Here is a 17506-nt window from a genome sequence, read left to right as displayed (position 1 = left end):
ACAGATGCTCGCTAGGTTCAAGATTTTAAATTAGATACAGATTGGGTTCTCCCTTTTAAGTGGGTACTTACAGTAGTGTAAGCTTTCTAAGTGTTTGCCAATTTTAAGCTTATCAGTTTGGTACGTTTTCTGTCTTATGCATTGCATTGATTAACCATCCAGTATTACCCATAAATAATGGAGAATTATATTAATGTTGATTTAAGAACATAAGAACGAGAAGGAGTAGGCCATTCAGCCCCTTGAGACTGCTCCGCGATTCAATACGATCATGGTTGATCTGATCTTGGCCTCAACTCCACTTTCCTGCCTGTTCCCCAAAACCCTTGACTCTTTTCTAGTTCATGAATCTGTCTCATTAAGCCTTGAATATATTCAATGACTCAGATTCCGCAACTCTCTGGGGTAGAGAATTCCAAAGCTTCATGGCCCTCTGAGAGAAGAAATTCTTTCTCATTTCCATCTTAAATGGGCAACCCCTTATTCTGAAACTGTGCTCCCAGTTCTAGATTCTCCCATGAGGGGAAACATCCTCTCAACATCTACCCTGTCAAGCCCCCTCAGAATCTCACATGTTTCAATAAGATCACCTCTCATTCTTCTAAACTCCTGTGAGTATACAAACATACAAATTAGGAGCAGGGATAGGCCACTGGGCCCCTCAAGCCTGCTCTGCTGTTCAATAAGTTCATGGCTGAACTGGTTACTTCACATTTCCACCTACCCCCAATAACCTTTAACCCCCTTGCTTATCAAGAATCTATCTACCTCTGCCTTAAAAATATTCAAAGACTCTGCTTCCACCGCCTTTTGAGGAAGAGAATTCCAAAGACTCATAACCCTCTGAGAGAAAAAAAATTCTCCTCATCTCTCTTCAATAGGTGATCCCTTATTTTTAAACAGTGACTCCTAGTTCTAGATTCTCCCACAAGGGGAAACATCCTTTCCACATTCACCCTGTCAAGACCCCTCAGGATCTTATACGTTTCAATCACGTCGCCTCTTACTCTTCTAGGTTCCAGCGGATACAAGCCTAGCCTGTCCAATCTTTCCTCGTAAGACAGCCTGCCCATTCCAGGTATTAGTCTAGTAAACCTTCTCTGTACTGCCTCCAACGCAGTTACATCCTTCCTTAAATAAGGAGACCAACACTGTACACAGTACTCCAGATGTGGTCTCACCAATGCACTGTATAGCTGAAGCATAACCTTCCTACTTTTGTATTCGACTCCTCTCACGATAAACGATAACATTCTATTAGTTTTCCTAATTACGTACTGTACCTGCATACTAACCTTTTGCAATTCATGCACTAGGACACCCAGATCCCTCTGCATCTCAGAGCTCTGCAATCTCTCACCATTTAGATAATATGCTTCTTTGTTATTCTTCCTGCCAAAGTGGACAATTTCACACTTTCCCACATTATACTCCATTTGCCAGGTCTTTGCCCACTCACTTAACCTATCTGTATCCCTTTGTAGCCCCCTTATGTCCGAGGCCCCAGCACAGATCCCTGTGGCACATCACTCGTTACATCTTGCCAACCAGAAAATGACCCATTTATGCCTACTCTCTGTTTCCTGTTATCTAGCCAATCTTCTATCCATGCCAATATGTTACCCCTACACCATGAGCTTTTATTTTCTACAATAACCTTTGAAGTGGCACCTTATCAGATGACTTCTGGAAATAGGCATAGGCCCAACATGCTCAACCTTTCCTCAAAAGACAGGCCCTTCATCCCAGGAATCAACCTAGTGAACCTGCTCTGAGCTGCCTCTAACTCAAGTATATCCCTTCTTAAATACGGAAATCAAAACTGTCCGCAGTACTCGAGGTATGATCTCATCATCACCTTTACAGTTGTAGCAAGACATCAGTACTTTTATACTCCATGCCCTATCCATAGAGGTCAACATTCCATTTGCCTTCCTAATTATTTGCTGTACCTACATGCTAACTGTTTGTGTTTCATGTATGAAGACACCCAGATCCCTCTGTACTGCAGTATTCTGTAGTCTCTCTTCATTTAAATATTATTTTGCTTTTCTCTTCTTCCTACCAAAGTGAATAACCTCACATTTTCCTGCATTATACTCCATCAGCCAAATTTTTGCCTTCTCACTTACCCTATTTATATCCCTTTGCAGACTCTGTATCCTCTTCTCAACTTGCTTTCCCACCTATCTTTGTATCAAAAGCAAATTGGTTACAATAAATTCAGTCCCTTCATCCAAGTCATTAATATAGATTGTAAATAGTTGGGGCCCCAGCACTGGTCCCCGTAGCATCTCACCAGTTACAGTTTGCCAACCGGGAAAAGACCCATTTATTCTGATGCTCTGTTTCCTGTTAGTCAATCCTCTATCCGTGCTAATAAATCACCCCAACACCATGAGTTCTTAACTTGTGCAATAACCTTTTATGTGGCACCTTATTGAACGCCTTTTAGAAATCCAAATACACTACATCTACTGGTTCCTTTTTATCCACCCTACTTGTTACATCCTCAAAGACCTCTAATAAATTTGTCAAACACAATTTCCGTTTTATAAAACCATGTTGACTCTGCTTGATTGTATTATGATTTTCTAAATATCCTGCTACTACTTCCTTAATAATGGATTCCAGCATTTTCCCAATGCCAGATTAAAGGCTAACTGACCTATAGTTTCTTGCTTTCTGTCTCCCTTCTTTCTTGAATAGGGGTGTCGCATTTGCCGTTTTTCAATCCGCTGGGACTTTTCCAGAATCTAGACAATTTCGGAAAATTACAACCAATGCATGCATTATCTCTGCAGCCACTTCTTTTAATACCCTAGGATGCAGGCTATTAGGTCTAGAGGACGTGTAGCCTTTAGTCCCATTCGTTTTCCTCGTACCTTTTCTCTAGTGGTAGTGATGGTTTTAAGTTCCTTCCTCCCTTTTGCCCACTGATTTTCTACTATTATTGGGATGCTTTTAGTGTCTTCACCTATGAAGACAGATACAAAATATTTGTTCAAAGTCTCTCCCATTTTCTTGTTTCCCATTATTAATTCCCCAGTCTCATCCTCTAAGGGGCCAACATTTACTTTAACTACTCTCTTGCTTTTTATATATTTGTAGAAGGACTTACTATGTTTTTATATTCCTTGCTAATTTACGCTAGTAATCTATTTTCTCCCTCTTTATTATTTTTTAGTCATCCTTTGCTGGTTTCTAAAATTTTCCCGATCTTCTGACCTACAACTAATTTATGCATTAACAAAATCCAATGGGATTATAGTTGCTCATCTCTAATTCTTTCTTTCTTTTGGGCCTCCTTATCTCGAGAGACAATGGATACGCGCCTGGAGGTGGTCAGTGGTTTGTGAAGCAGCGCCTGGAGTGGCTATAAAGGCCAATTCTGGAGTGACAGGCTCTTCCACAGGTGCTGCAGAGAAATTTGTTTGTTGGGGCTGTTGCACAGTTGGCTCTCCCCTTGCGCCTCTGTCTTTTTTCCTGCCAACTACTAAGTCTCTTCGACTCGCCACAATTTAGCCCTGTCTTTATGGCTGCCCGCCAGCTCTGGCGAATGCTGGCAACTGACTCCCACGACTTGTGATCAATGTCACACGATTTCATGTCGCGTTTGCAGACGTCTTTATAACGGAGACATGGACGGCCGGTGGGTCTGATACCAGTGGCGAGCTCGCTGTACAATGTGTCTTTGGGGATCCTGCCATCTTCCATGCGGCTCACATGGCCAAGCCATCTCAAGCGCCGCTGACTCAGTAGTGTGTATAAGCTGGGGATGTTGGCCGCTTCAAGGACTTCTGTGTTGGAGATATAGTCCTGCCACCTGATGCCAAGTATTCTCCGAAGGCAGCGAAGATGGAATGAATTGAGACGTCGCTCTTGGCTGGCATACGGTGTCCAGGCCTCGCTGCCGTAGAGCAAGGTACTGAGGACACAGGCCTGATACACTCGGACTTTTGTGTTCCGTGTCAGTGCGCCATTTTCCCACACTCTCTTGGCCAGTCTGAACATAGCAGTGGAAGCCTTACCCATGCGCTTGTTGATTTCTGCATCTAGAGACAGGTTACTGGTGATAGTTGAGCCTAGGTAGGTGAACTCTTGAACCACTTCCAGAGCGTGGTCGCCAATATTGATGGATGGAGCATTTCTGACATCCTGCCCCATGATGTTCGTTTTCTTGAGGCTGATGGTTAGGCCAAATTCATTGCAGGCAGACGCAAACCTGTCAATGAGACTCTGCAGGCATTCTTCAGTGTGAGATGTTAAAGCAGCATCGTCAGCAAAGAGGAGTTCTCTGATGAGGACTTTCCGTACTTTGGACTTCGCTCTTAGACGGGCAAGGTTGAACAACCTGCCCCCTGATCTTGTGTGGAGGAAAATTCCTTCTTCAGAGGATTTGAACGCATGTGAAAGCAGCAGGGAGAAGAAAATCCCAAAAAGTGTGGGTGCGAGAACACAGCCCTGTTTCACACCACTCAGGATAGGAAAGGGCTCTGATGAGGAGCCACCATGTTGAATTGTGCCTTTCATATTGTCATGGAATGAGGTGATGATACTTAGTAGCTTTGGTGGACATCCGATCTTTTCTAGTAGTCTGAAGAGACCACGTCTGCTGACGAGGTCAAAGGCTTTGGTGAGATCAATGAAAGCAATGTAGAGGGGCATCTGTTGTTCACGGCATTTCTCCTGTATCTGACGAAGGGAGAACAGCATGTCAATAGTCGATCTCTCTGCACGAAAGCCACACTGTGCCTCAGGGTAGACGCGCTCGGCCAGCTTCTGGAGCCTGTTCAGAGCGACTCGAGCAAAGACTTTCCCCACTATGCTGAGCAGGGAGATTCCACGGTAGTTGTTGCAGTCACCGCGGTCACCTTTGTTTTTATAGAGGGTGATGATGTTGGCATCGCGCATGTCCTGGGGTACTGCTCCCTCGTCCCAGCACAGGCATAGCAGTTCATGTAGTGCTGAGAGTATAGCAGGCTTGGCACTCTTGATTATTTCAGGGGTAATGCTGTCCTTCCCAGGGGCTTTTCCGCTGGCTAGGGAATCAATGGCATCACTGAGTTCCGATTTGGTTGGCTGTATGTCCAGCTCATCCATGACTGGTAGAGGCTGGGCTGCATTGAGGGCAGTCTCAGTGACAGCATTCTCCCTGGAGTACAGTTCTAGGTAGTGCTCAACCCAGCGGTCCATCTGTTTGCGTTGGTCAGTGATTATGTCCCCCGATTTAGATTTGAGGGGGGTGATCTTCTTGATGGTTGGCCCAAGAGCTCTCTTCATGCCATCATACATTCCTCTGATGTTTCCGGTGTCTGAGGCCAGCTGAATATGACTGCATAGGTGTTGCCAGTAGTCGTTTGCGCAACGCCTAGCTGTTCTTTGTGCAGTACTTCTGGCTGCTTTAAGTGCTGCGGATGTTAAATCGCTGGGGGCTTTCTTGTAGTTCAAAAGTGCAATGCGCTTAGCGGCTATGACAGGTTCCAGCTCTTCATTATGAGATTGAAACCAGTCTGCATTTCTCTTCGCACTTTTGCCGTAGGTGGTCAAAGCTGACTCATAGATGGCGTCTCTGATGTGGGCCCACTTGGTCTCAGCATCCCCTGTGGGAGTGTTTTGAAGGGCTGTTACAAGTGAATTTAGAAATTTTTGTAACAGCTGTGGGTGAGAAATTCTGCTTGTGTTGATGCGCGGGTGGCCCTTCTGCTTGGAATGATGCAACTTCTTTGGTCTGAGTCTAACCTTGCTGCACACCAGGGAGTGGTCGGTGTCGCAGTCCGCACTGTGGAAGCTGCGTGTGATTTGAACACTGTTTAAGGCGGCTCGCCTTGTGACAATGAGGTCTAGCTGGTGCCAACGACGTGATCTTGGGTGCCTCCATGAAACCTGGTGACAGGGTTTAGTGTGAAAGAACGAGTTGGTGATGCAGAGGTTATGATAGGTACACAACTCAAGCAGTCTCTGCCCGTTCTCATTCATCCTTCCAACGCCATACAACGACCTACAACTAATTTATGCATTAACAAAATCCAATGGGATTATAGTTGCTCATCTCTAATTAATGCCACAATATATTAGCATTTTCATTTTGTGAAATGTAATGATATGGGGGTAACAAAAAATAGGTGTCTTGTGTATTAATTAAGGCATTTATCTTCTATCCATATATTTTCTTAGAAGTCCCTAACCAAATAGCTGTAATTGCTATTAATCACTATATTAACTAAATATATCCTTTTCTAGTTGCACATATGGTTTGAAAATCACTTTTTATTGAAGTGCAATATGTAAATGAAGTTATCAAAATGATTCAGGTCACCAAGGTCCCGTCTCTTCCATAATATCATCTAATTACACATTTAGAAATTCTTGACTTCTTAGTATTAGAGAGAACAAAAATATTCTCACATCTGGTAATGGGATTTTTTTTTTGCACCATCACAAATCTCCTCACAGATTTTAGAATTGACCATGGTTAGAATGTTGACATATTCAAACTGGGCTGCTTATGCACTGGGTTAGAATATCACAAAGTAAATTTGGGGTGACGTTTGGGCCACCAAATAAGAAGGAGCCTTGACTGGGGCCTTGACAGAAATCTTTGTATCCTCATTGGCTACAGGTGAGGTCCCAGAGGACTGGAGAATAGCCAATGTTGTTCCTTTGTTTAAGAAGGGTAGCAAGGATAATCCAGGAAATTATGGGCCGATGAGCCTTACATCAGTGGTAGAGAAATTATTAGAGAGGATTCTTGGGGACAGGATTTACTCCCATTTGGAAACAAATGAACTTATTAGAGAGAGGCAGCATGGTTTTGTAAAGGGCAGGTCGTGTCTCACTAACTTGATTGAGTTTTTTGAGGAAGTGACGAAGATGATTGATGAAGGAAGGGCAGTGGATGTTGTCTATATGGACTTCAGTAAAGCCTTTGACAAGGTCCCTCATGGTACAAAAGGTGAAGTCACACGGGATCGGAGGTGAGCTGGCAAGATGGATATAGAACTGTCATAGAAGACAGAGGGTAGCAGTGGAAGGGTGCTTTTCTGAATGGAGGGATGTGACTAGTGGTGTTCCGCAGGGATCAGTGCTGGGACCTTTGCTGTTTGTAGCATATATAAATGATTTGGAGGAAAATGTAGCTGGTCTGATTAGTAAGTTTGAGGACGACACAAAGGTTGGTGGAGTTGCGGATAGTGATGAGGATTGTCAGAGGATACAGCAGGATATAGATCGGTTGGAGACTTGGGCGGAGAAATGGCAGATGGAGTTTAATCCGGACAAATGTGAGGTAATGCATTTTGGAAGATCTAATACAGGTGGGAATTATACAGTAAATGGCAGAACCCTTAGGAGTATTGACAGGCAGAGAGATCTGGGCGTACAGGTCCACAGGTCACTGAAAGTGGCAACGCAGGTGGATAAGGTAGTCAAGATGGCATACGGCATACTTGCCTTCATCGGTCGGGGCATAGAGTATAAAAATTGGCAAGTCATGCTGCAGCTGTACAGAACCTTAGTTAGGCCACACTTAGAATATTGCGTGCAATTCTGGTCGCCACACTACCAGAAGGACGTGGAGGCTTTGGAGAGGGTACAGAAGAGGTTTACCAGGATGTTGCCTGGTCTGGAGGGCATTAGCTATGAGGAGAGGTTGGATAAACTCGGATTGTTTTCACTGGAACAACAGAGGTGGAGGGGCGACATGATAGAGGTTTACAAAGTTATGAGCGGCATGGACAAAGTGGATAGTCAGAAGCTTTTTCCCAGGGTGGAAGAGTCAGTTACTAGGGGACATAGGTTTAAGGTGTGAGGGGCAAAGGTTAGAGGGGATGTGCGAGGCAAATTCTTTACACAGAGGGTGGTGAGTGCCAGGAACTTGCTGCAAGGGGGAGGTGGTGTAAGCAGGTACGATAGTGACGTTTAAGAGGCATCTTGACAAATGCATGAATAGGATGGGAATAGAGGGATACGGTCCCCGGAAGTGCAGAAGGTTTTAGTTTAGGCAGGCATCAAGAGTGGCGCAGGCTTGGAGGGCCGAATGGCCTGTTCCTGTGCTGTGTTGTTCTTTGTTCTTTGTTTGTTGAGATAGAGGAGGAAATTTGCAGGCAAGTTTCAGAATGGTGCAAGAACTACAGAATAGTGATAAAATGGGACGTAAATGTTCCTGGCTACAAGGTATTCAGGAAAGATAGGGAAGAGAAAAAAGGGCTACGAGCATTGATCAAAGAAACTATTATAGCACTGAAGAGGAATAATGTATGTGAAGGGATCAAAAACAGAATCTATTTGGTTAGAATTAAGGGATAGAGGAGCTATTACACTACTGGGGGTATATTGTAGGTCACCAAATAGTGGGAAGGAGATAGAGAAGCAAGTTTGCAGGCAAATTAAAGCAAGATGCAAGAACTAGAGGATGGTGATAATGGGGGATTTCAATTTTCCGAATATAGACTTGGAAAATAATTGTGTTAAGGACAAAAACTAGGAGAAATTCTTGAAATGTGCAAAAGAGTACTTTTTGATCAGTATGTTTCCAGCCCAATGAAGAAGGAAGTAGTGCTGAATCTGATTCGGGGGAAAGAAGTGGGGCAAGTGGTGCATGTTGAAGTGGGAGAGCATTTGGGAAACAACAACCACAATATCATTAGGTTTAGCGTAGTTATGGAAAAGGATAAGGAACAGTCATATGTGAAAATACTCAACTGGCGGAGTTCTAATTTAAATGAGTTGAAAGAGGCTGTGGATTGGAATAAAAGCTTGGCAGGTATAGCAGTAAATGAGCATTTTTTTATTCTTTCATGGGATGTTGGCATCTTTGGCAAGACTGGCATTTATTACCCATCCCTAATTGCCCTTGAGAAGCTGGTGGGGAGCTGCCGTCTTGAACCACTACAGTCAATGGGAGGCCTTCAAAGAGGAGATAGTTTGGGTACAAAACAAACACATTCCTATGAGGGAGAAAGGAAGGGCATCCAAAGTTAGAGCTCCTTAGATGACTAAAGACATCGAGATTAAAATGAAACATTTTATAAAGGAAGCTTATGACAAATGTAAGATTCATAATACAGTAGAGAATCAAGCTGAATATAAAAAGTGCAGAGGAGAAATGAAAAAGGAAATAAGAGGGCAACGAAAAGAGTATGAGAAAAGATTAGCAGCTAACATAAAAGGGAATCTAAAAGTCTTATATAAACACATAAGGAGTAAAAGGGTATTCAGAGGAAGGATTGGGCTGATTCACGACCAAAACAAAGATTTTTTTGTGGATGTAGTGAGCATGGCTGAGGTATTAAATGAGTATTTTGCATCTGTCCTCACTTAAGAAGAGGATGCAGCCAATGTCACAGTAAAGAGGGAAATAGTAGAGAAATTGGATAGGATTAAAATAAAGAGGAGACACTTAAAAGGTTGGCAGTGTTAAAAGTAGATAGGTCATCGGGTCCAGATGGAATGCATCCTTGGTTGCTGAGGAAAGTAAAGGTAGAGATAATGGAGGCTCTGGCCACAATCTTCCAAAGTGGGAGTAGTGCCAAAGGACTGGAGGACTGTAAATGTTACATTCCTGTTCAACAAAGGGGAGAGGAACAAACCCGACAACTACAGGCCAGTCATCCTAATGTCAGTGCTGGGGAAACCTTTCGAGATAGTAATCCAAGAAAAAATTTATTGTCATTTTTAAAAATATGGGTTAAGTAAAAGTCAGCATAGATTTGAACAGACAAATCATGTTTGACTAACTTTATTGAGCTCTTTGATGACATAATGGAAGGGTTGATGGGGTAGTGTGGTTGATATTGTGTATACAGACTTTCAAAAGGCCTTTGATAAAGTGCCACATAAAAAACTTGGAGCCAATGAGATTAAAGGGACAGTGGCTGCATGAATACAAAATTGGCAAAAGGACAGAAAGCAGAGAATAGTGCAAATGGTTGTTTTTCAAACTAGAGGGAACTATACAGTGGTATCCTCCAGAGGTCAGTATTAGAACCGCTGCTCTTTTTGATATACATTAATGATCCAAAATTGGGCATACAGGGCATAATTTCAAAGCTTGCAGATAACACAAAACTCAGAAATGTAGCAGTGAGAAAGATAGTAATAGACTTCAGTGGGACAGAGGCAGACTGGTGAAATGGGCAGACACATAGCAGGTGAAATTTAAAGCAGAGAAGTGTGAAATGATGCATTTTGGAAGGAAGAATGAGGAGAGCAATATGAAGCAAATGGTACAATTTAAAAGGAGTGCAGGAACAGAGAGACCTGGAGGTTTATGTACACAAATCTTTGAAGGTGGCAGGACAAGTTGAGAAGGCTGTTAAATAAAGCATATGGGATTCTTGGTTTTATAAGCAGAGGCACAGAAAAGCAAGGCAGTTATGCTAAAACCTTTATACAACACTAGTTAGGCATCAGGTGGAGTATTTTGCTCAATTCTGGGCAAGAAACTTTCAGAAAGATGTCAAGGCTTTGGGGAGGGTGCAGAGGAGATTGACTAGAATGGTGGTAGGGATGAGGGACTTCAGTTACCTGGAGAGACTTGAAAAGTGGGGTTCTTCTGCTTTGAGCAGAGAAGGTTATGGGGAGACTTTGTAGTGGTGTTCAAAATCATGAAGGATTTTGATAGCTTGAATAAGGAGAAACTGGTTCTAGTGGCAGAAGGGACGGTAACCAAAGCTAATTGGCAAAAGAGCCAGAAGCAACAGGAGGGAAAAAAATTAAGCAGAGAATTGTTGTGATCTGGAAGGGTGGTGGAGGCAGATTCAATAGTAACTTTCAAAAGGGAATTGAATAAATACTTGAAAGGAAAATAATTACATTAGACCATAAGAAATAGGAGCAGGAGTAGGCCATTCGGCCCCTCGAGCCTGCTCTGTCAATTAATAAGATCATGACTGATCTGATTGTGGCCTTAACTCCACTTTCCTCCCTGCACCCCACCCCCTAAAACCCTTGACTCCTTTGTATCAAAAATCTGTCGAACTCAGCCTTGAATATATTCAATGGCCCAGCCTCCACTGTTCTCTGGGGAAGAGAATTCCAAACATTAACAAACCTCTGAAAGAAGAAATTCCTCTTCATCTCCAGCTTAAAAGGGAGCCCCCGATTTTGAAACTGTGCCCCAGCCCTAGATTCCCCCCCATGAAGGGAACCATCCTCTCAGCATCTACCTTGTCGAACCCCCTCAGAATCTTATATGTTTCAATACGATCACCTCTCATTCTTCTAAACTCCAGTGAGTATAGGCTCAACCTGCTCAACCTTTCCATATAATACAACTCCTTCATCCCAGGAATCAACCTATTGAAACTTCCCTGAACTGCCTCCAATGCAAATATATCCCTCCTTAAATAAGAAGACCAGAACAGTATGCAATACTCCAGGTGCGGTCTCATCAACACCCTGTGCAGTTGTAGCAAGACTTCCCTACTTTTATATTCCATCCCCTTTGCAATAAAGGCCAACATTCCATTTGCCTTCCTAATTACTTGCTGCACCTGCATGCTAATGATTTGTGATTGATGCATGAGGACACCCAGATCCCTCTGTATCGCAGCATTTTGCAGTCTCTCTTCATTTAAATAATATTCTGCTTTTCTATTCTTGCCAAAGTGGATAGCTTCACATTTTCCTACATTATACACTTCCTGCCAAATTTTTGCCCACTCACTTAACCTATCTATATCCCTTTGCAGACTCTCCATGTCCTCCTCACAACTTGCATTTCCACCTATCTTTGTATCAACAAATTTGGCTACGATACACTCAGTCCCTTCATCCAAGTCATTTATATAGATCGCAAATGGTTGAGGCAGCGGTGTGGGGGTAGTTCAGGGGAGTGGAATTAACTGAATTGCTTTTAGAAAAACTGTCACAGGCACGATGGGCCGAATGGCCTCTTTCTGTGCTATGATCATGCACTTAGCAGCCTCAGTAAATCAGGTGGTTGAAGGTAAGAATGCATTTTTCAACCTTTGGTGACCTTGAAATCTTTGATAATCGAGGAATTCTCAAAATATTTGCAATTCCCACGCGTTACCGATAGATAGACGTAGATACCTTCATTCACATCCAACCATATCAGCAGCTCCAATGCAACGCTGCTGGTTTCAAACAAATCGAACGCTGTATTTAACAAATAGATCTAGTTAGTAAAATCCTGCGAATATTTTTTTTGCCGATTATCATTTTTGACTTCTCGGTTAATGGTGCTAGTCTTAAATGCGTGACCAATATGAAGATATAGGTCAAAATTTCTGAGCAACGGCTTTAGATCTGTAGGCTTTGCTTGGAATGAATGAATGCGCCGACTCTGCATTAGTTCGCGGTGAATATGACAGAAGTTCAGCTCCCAGTCTATTAATAGCCTCCTCGTTCCAGATTTAAGCAGCAGTTTGCAAATGAACAGGCGGTTCAGAGAGCGAGTGGGCTTGAATTAAAGCTTTGCTGGAACCCGCGCGATTACATTACAAAATGCACTTTGTTCAGTTCCCGTTAATTGTACAATAATTGCCCTAAACTCCCCGCGACATCCTCGCAAGTATTGGCTCAGAGCTCAAAACTTTCCTTGACCGCTCTGGGGCTGATTCAGGACCCTGGACAGCGGCTCTGATTCAGGACCCTGGACAGTAGCTCAGATCCGCTAAAACAAACCCCGTTCCCCGCCCAACTGGACCTTCAGTTGGGAGCAAAGATTAAACCGACCGTCAATCGATGTTCCTGCAAACCCGCCACCGGGAAAGGGACCGGGAAGACGGATTCGGGACCCGGGAGGGGGACCGAGAATCCTAGAGAGCCACTCCGCTGAGACCCCCGGGACGGGAGTCTGCCGCTGTTTTCGCTCGGTTCTTACCTCGGTGCTGTCGGTGATTCTCGCCGCCCGGCGGAGGAGGCACCGGGTCGAGTGTTTGGTACCCATCAGCGGGCGGTTCGCTCGCTTCCCGGTGAGTGAGTGAATGGAGCGGCTCCGGTCCCCGGTACCCCGAATCTCCGGAACCCGCAGGAGGTCCCGCCTCTCCCGCAAACACTGGGAGAAGTGCCAGGAAATCTGCTCCGGTACCCGGGGGCTTTGCCACTCACTCGGTCCCTAAAACATCATCTGTAGAGGGACTGATGCTGGGATTAGTCAAACTGAAATCTCCGGTCCGCCTCCTGCCTCCACACACACACACTCTCTCTCTCCCACTCTCTGCCTGTGTGGTACCGAGAGACTAAGACAATTTCTCACTCACATCCCAGATACCACAGCCCAGACTTCACATCCCCAGATACAAGACACCAGGCCACCCCCCACCTCCAGCCGCCCACACCCCCAGATACCAGGCACCAGACCCCACCCCCGCACAACCCAGACCCCCAAATACCAGACACACCCAGCCCAAACCCCAGATACCAGACACTAAACCCCCAACCCAGACACAAGACCAGACACTAGAACCACCACTCCCCAACACCCCCAGCTCAGACCACAGACAGCAGACCCCAGACCCCCAAACTACACCCCAGGCCCCAAACCCCCAGAGAATAAGCCCCAGACCTCATCCCAGACACTAGGTTCCTCCACATCACCTCCCTCACCCAGTTTAGACCCCAGACACCAGTCTAGACCAGTGAAGTGTCTTCACCCTGGTCACCATTTACTGGTTGGAGTCATACCTAACATAAGGTTAAGGATTGTGGTTGTTCGAGGACAATCATCTCAGTCCCTGGACATCGCTGCAGGAGTTCCTCAGGGTAGTGTCCTGGGCCCAACCATCTTCAGCTGCTTCATCAACGACCTCCTGCCATCATAAGGCTAGAAATGGGGATGTTCGCTAATGATTGCACAATGTTCAGTACCATTCACAACTCCTCAGATATTGAAGCAGTCCATGCCCACATGCAGCAAGACCTGGACAACAGCCAGGCTTGGGCTGATGTGTGGCGTGAATGGTACTTGCCATTTAAATGCCAGGCAATGATCATCTTCAACAAGGTGAAGTTTAACTGCCTCCCCTTGACATTCAATGAAATTACCATCACTGAAGCCTCCAGCATCAACGTCCTGGGAGTCACCATTGACAGGAAACTGAACTGGATCAGCCACATAAATACTGTGGCTACAAGAGCAGGTCAGAGGCTGGAAATTCTGTGGAAATGACTCACCTCCTGACTCCCCCAAACGTGTTCACTATCCATATGGTACAAGTCAGGAATGTGATAGAATACTTGCCACATGCTTGGATGAGTGCAGCTCCAACAACACTCAGGAAGCATAACCCTATTCAGGAATTGTAGCATAGTGGTTATGTTACTGGATAAATAATCCAGACACCTGGACTAAAGATTATGAGTTCAAATCCCACCATAGCAGCTGGGAAATTTAAATTCAGTTAATTAACTAAATCTAGATTTAAAAAGCTTGTATCAGTAATAATGATGATGAAATGACTGGATTGTTATAGAAACCCATCTAGTTCACTAATGTCCTTTCGGGTAGGAATTATCAACCTTTTTGCTTCTGAGGTCTTCCTTCAACATTATAAAAATTCCACCAACCCTCTGCCACTCAAGTATTTTTTACTGTATAGTTATACAATTAAACATCACCAACAGCAACTTGTATTTATATAGCACCTTTAATGTAGTAAAATGTCCCACGGCACTTCACAGGAGCATTATGAAGTAACATTTGACACTGAGTCACATAAGAATATATTAGGGAAGATGACCAAAAGCCTAGTCAAAGAGATAGGTTTTAAGGAGCATCTTAAAAGAGGAAAAAGAGGTAGAGAAGCGGTGAGGTTTAGGGAGGTTATTCCAGAGCTATGGGCCTAGGCAGCTGAAGACACGGCCACCGATGGTGGAAATATTAAAATTGGGGATGCTCAAGAGGCCAGTATTAGATGAGCACAGATATCTCGGAAGGTTGTAGGGCTGGAGGATATTACAGAATATGGAGGGGCGTGGCCATTGAGGGATGTGAAAACTGGATGAGAATTTTAAAATCGAGGCATAGCTTGACCAGGAGGCAATGTAGGTCAGCGAGCACAGGATTTGATATGAATATGAACATGGGGAGCAGAGTTTTGGATAACCTCAAGTTTACAGCGAGTAGAATGTGAGAGGTCAGCCAGGAGTATGTTGAAGTAGTTAAGACTAGAGGTAATGAAAGCATAAATCAAGGTTTCAGCAGCAGCAGGGGCAGAGTTGGGCCATGTTACCGAGGTGGAAATAAGTGGTCTTAGTTATTGCGTAGATGTGAATAAACATTTATATTAATTATTATCATTGTTTTACTTACTTCTTGTGCTGAACACCAACTTTGTCAATTAAAAACAAGAAATGCTGGAAATACTCAGCAGGTCTGGCAGCATCTGTGGAGGGAGAAGCAGAGTTAACGTTTCAGGTCAGTGACCCTTCATCAGAACTGACAAATATTAGAAATGTAAAAGCTTTTAAGCAAGTAAAGCGGGGGGAGTGGGGGCAAGAGATAACAAAAGAGAAGGTGTTGATAGGACAAGATCACAGAGAATAACTGACCAGATGTCATGGAACAAAGGTAAATGGTATGTTAATGGTGTGCTGAAAGCGTTAGTACAGAAAGGGTGTGAATAGACTGTAAAGCACAAAGCACTCCAAGCACAAACATTAAAAAAAACAGAAACAGTGGGTAGGCACAGTAGAAACAAACTAAACTAAAATAGCCAAATAAAAAAGAAAAAAGAACTAAACATAAAAAGGGAGACCCATCATGCTCTGAAATTATTGAACTCACTGTTCAGTCTGTCAGGCGGTAGTGTGCCTAATCGGTAGATGAGATGCTGTTCCTGAAGCTTGCATTGATGTTCACTGGAACACTGCAGCAATCCCAGGTCAGAGATGTGAGCATGAGAGCAGGGGGATGTGTTGAAATGGCAAGGAACCGGAAGTTTGGGGTCATGCTTAAAGACTGAGTAGAGGTGTTCTGCAAAGCGGTCACCCAATCTGCATTTGGTCTCCCCAGTGTAGAGGAGACCACATTGTGAGCAGCGAATACAGTATACTACATTGAAAGAAGTACATGTAAATCACTGCTTCACCTGAAAGGAGTGTTTGGGCCTTGGATAGTGAGGAGAGAGGAGGTAAATGGGCAGGTATTACACCTCCTGCGATTGCAGGGGTAGGTGTCATGGGACGGGGACGAGGTGGTGGGGGTAATGGAGGAGTGGATGAGGGTGTCACGGAGGGAATGATCTCTTCGGAGTGCTGACAGGGGAAGGGTGGGGAAGATGTGTTTGGTAGTGGCATCACGCTGGATGTGGTGGAAGTGGCGGAGGATGATCCTTTGGATCTGGAGGTTGGTGGGGTGGAAAGTGAGGACAAGGGGAACCCTGTTGCGGTTCTGGGAGGGAGGGGAAGGGGTGAGAGTAGCGGTGCGGGAAATGGGCCGGACAAGGTTGAGGGCCCTGTCAACCACAGTGGGAGGGAATCATCAGTTGAAGAGAAAGGAAGACATATCAGAAGCACTGTCATGGAAGGTAGCATCATCAGAGCAGATGCGTTGGAGACGGAGAAACTGGGAGAATGGGATGGAGTCCTTACAGGAGGCAGGGTGTGAGGACGTGTAGTCGAGGTAGCTGTGGGAGTCAGTGGGCTTATAGTGAATATCAGTAGACAGCCTATCTCCATAGATGGAGACAGAGAAGTCGAGGAAGGGAAGGGAAGTGTCAGAGCTGGACCATGTGAAGGTGAGAGAAGGGTGGAAATTAAAAGCAAAGTTGATAAAGTTTTCCAGTTCCGGGCAGGAGCAGGAAACGGCACTGATACAGCCATCTATGTACCGGAAAAAGAGTTGGGGGAGGGGCATGAGTAGGACTGGAACAAGGAATGTTCGCCATATCCCACAAAAAGACAGGCATAACTAGGACCCATAAGGGTATCCACAGCAACACCTTTTACTTGAAGGAAGTGAGTGGAGTTGTAGGAGAAGTTGTTCAATGTAACATACTATTTGCCTTTGTTCCATGACTTCTGGTCAATTATTCTCTGTGACCCTCTGTCCTATCAACACCTTCTCTTTTGTTCTCTCTTGCCCCACCCCTGCTTTATTTTCTTAAAAGCTTTTACATTTCTAATATTTGCCAGTTCTGATGAAGGGTCACTGACCTGAAACATTAACTCTGCTTCTCGCGCCACAGATGCTGCCAGACCTGCTGAGTATTTCCAGCATTTCTTGTTTTTAATTTCCAGCATCTGCAGTATTTTGCTTTTATTTTATTACCAACTTTGTCAAGATGTGGAGATGTGGAGGTATCTTCAACAAGCACATGTGTGTGTCATGCTCAATGCTCATTCTGGCTCCATTAGTCTGAAGTTAGTAGACTGCTGACAAGGTTGGTAGAGTTATATTGCAGTTAATAGACTGTCATTGAGGTTAACAAACTATCGCTAAAGTTAGTAAACTGTCACTGTCAAGTGTTACTGGAGCTGATAGAGTGCTGATGAGACCTATATTGTTAATGGCCATACCAGCTCTTGCTTCTCTTGT

General features: G+C 44.3%; 1 protein-coding gene across 3 annotated transcripts in view; it reads right to left on the bottom strand.

The window, feature by feature from the left end:
- The window catches only part of prmt8b (protein arginine methyltransferase 8b), a 200324-nt gene that overhangs the window by 57801 nt on the left and 125017 nt on the right, over positions 1 to 17506 (bottom strand). The window lies entirely within an intron of this gene.

This window comes from Heterodontus francisci, chromosome 18 (genome assembly GCF_036365525.1).
Source record: "Heterodontus francisci isolate sHetFra1 chromosome 18, sHetFra1.hap1, whole genome shotgun sequence".
Classification (NCBI taxonomy): Eukaryota; Metazoa; Chordata; class Chondrichthyes; order Heterodontiformes; family Heterodontidae; genus Heterodontus; species Heterodontus francisci.
The sequence above is the reverse complement of the archived record's forward strand: the minus strand, read 5'-3'. Positions and strand labels throughout refer to the sequence as shown.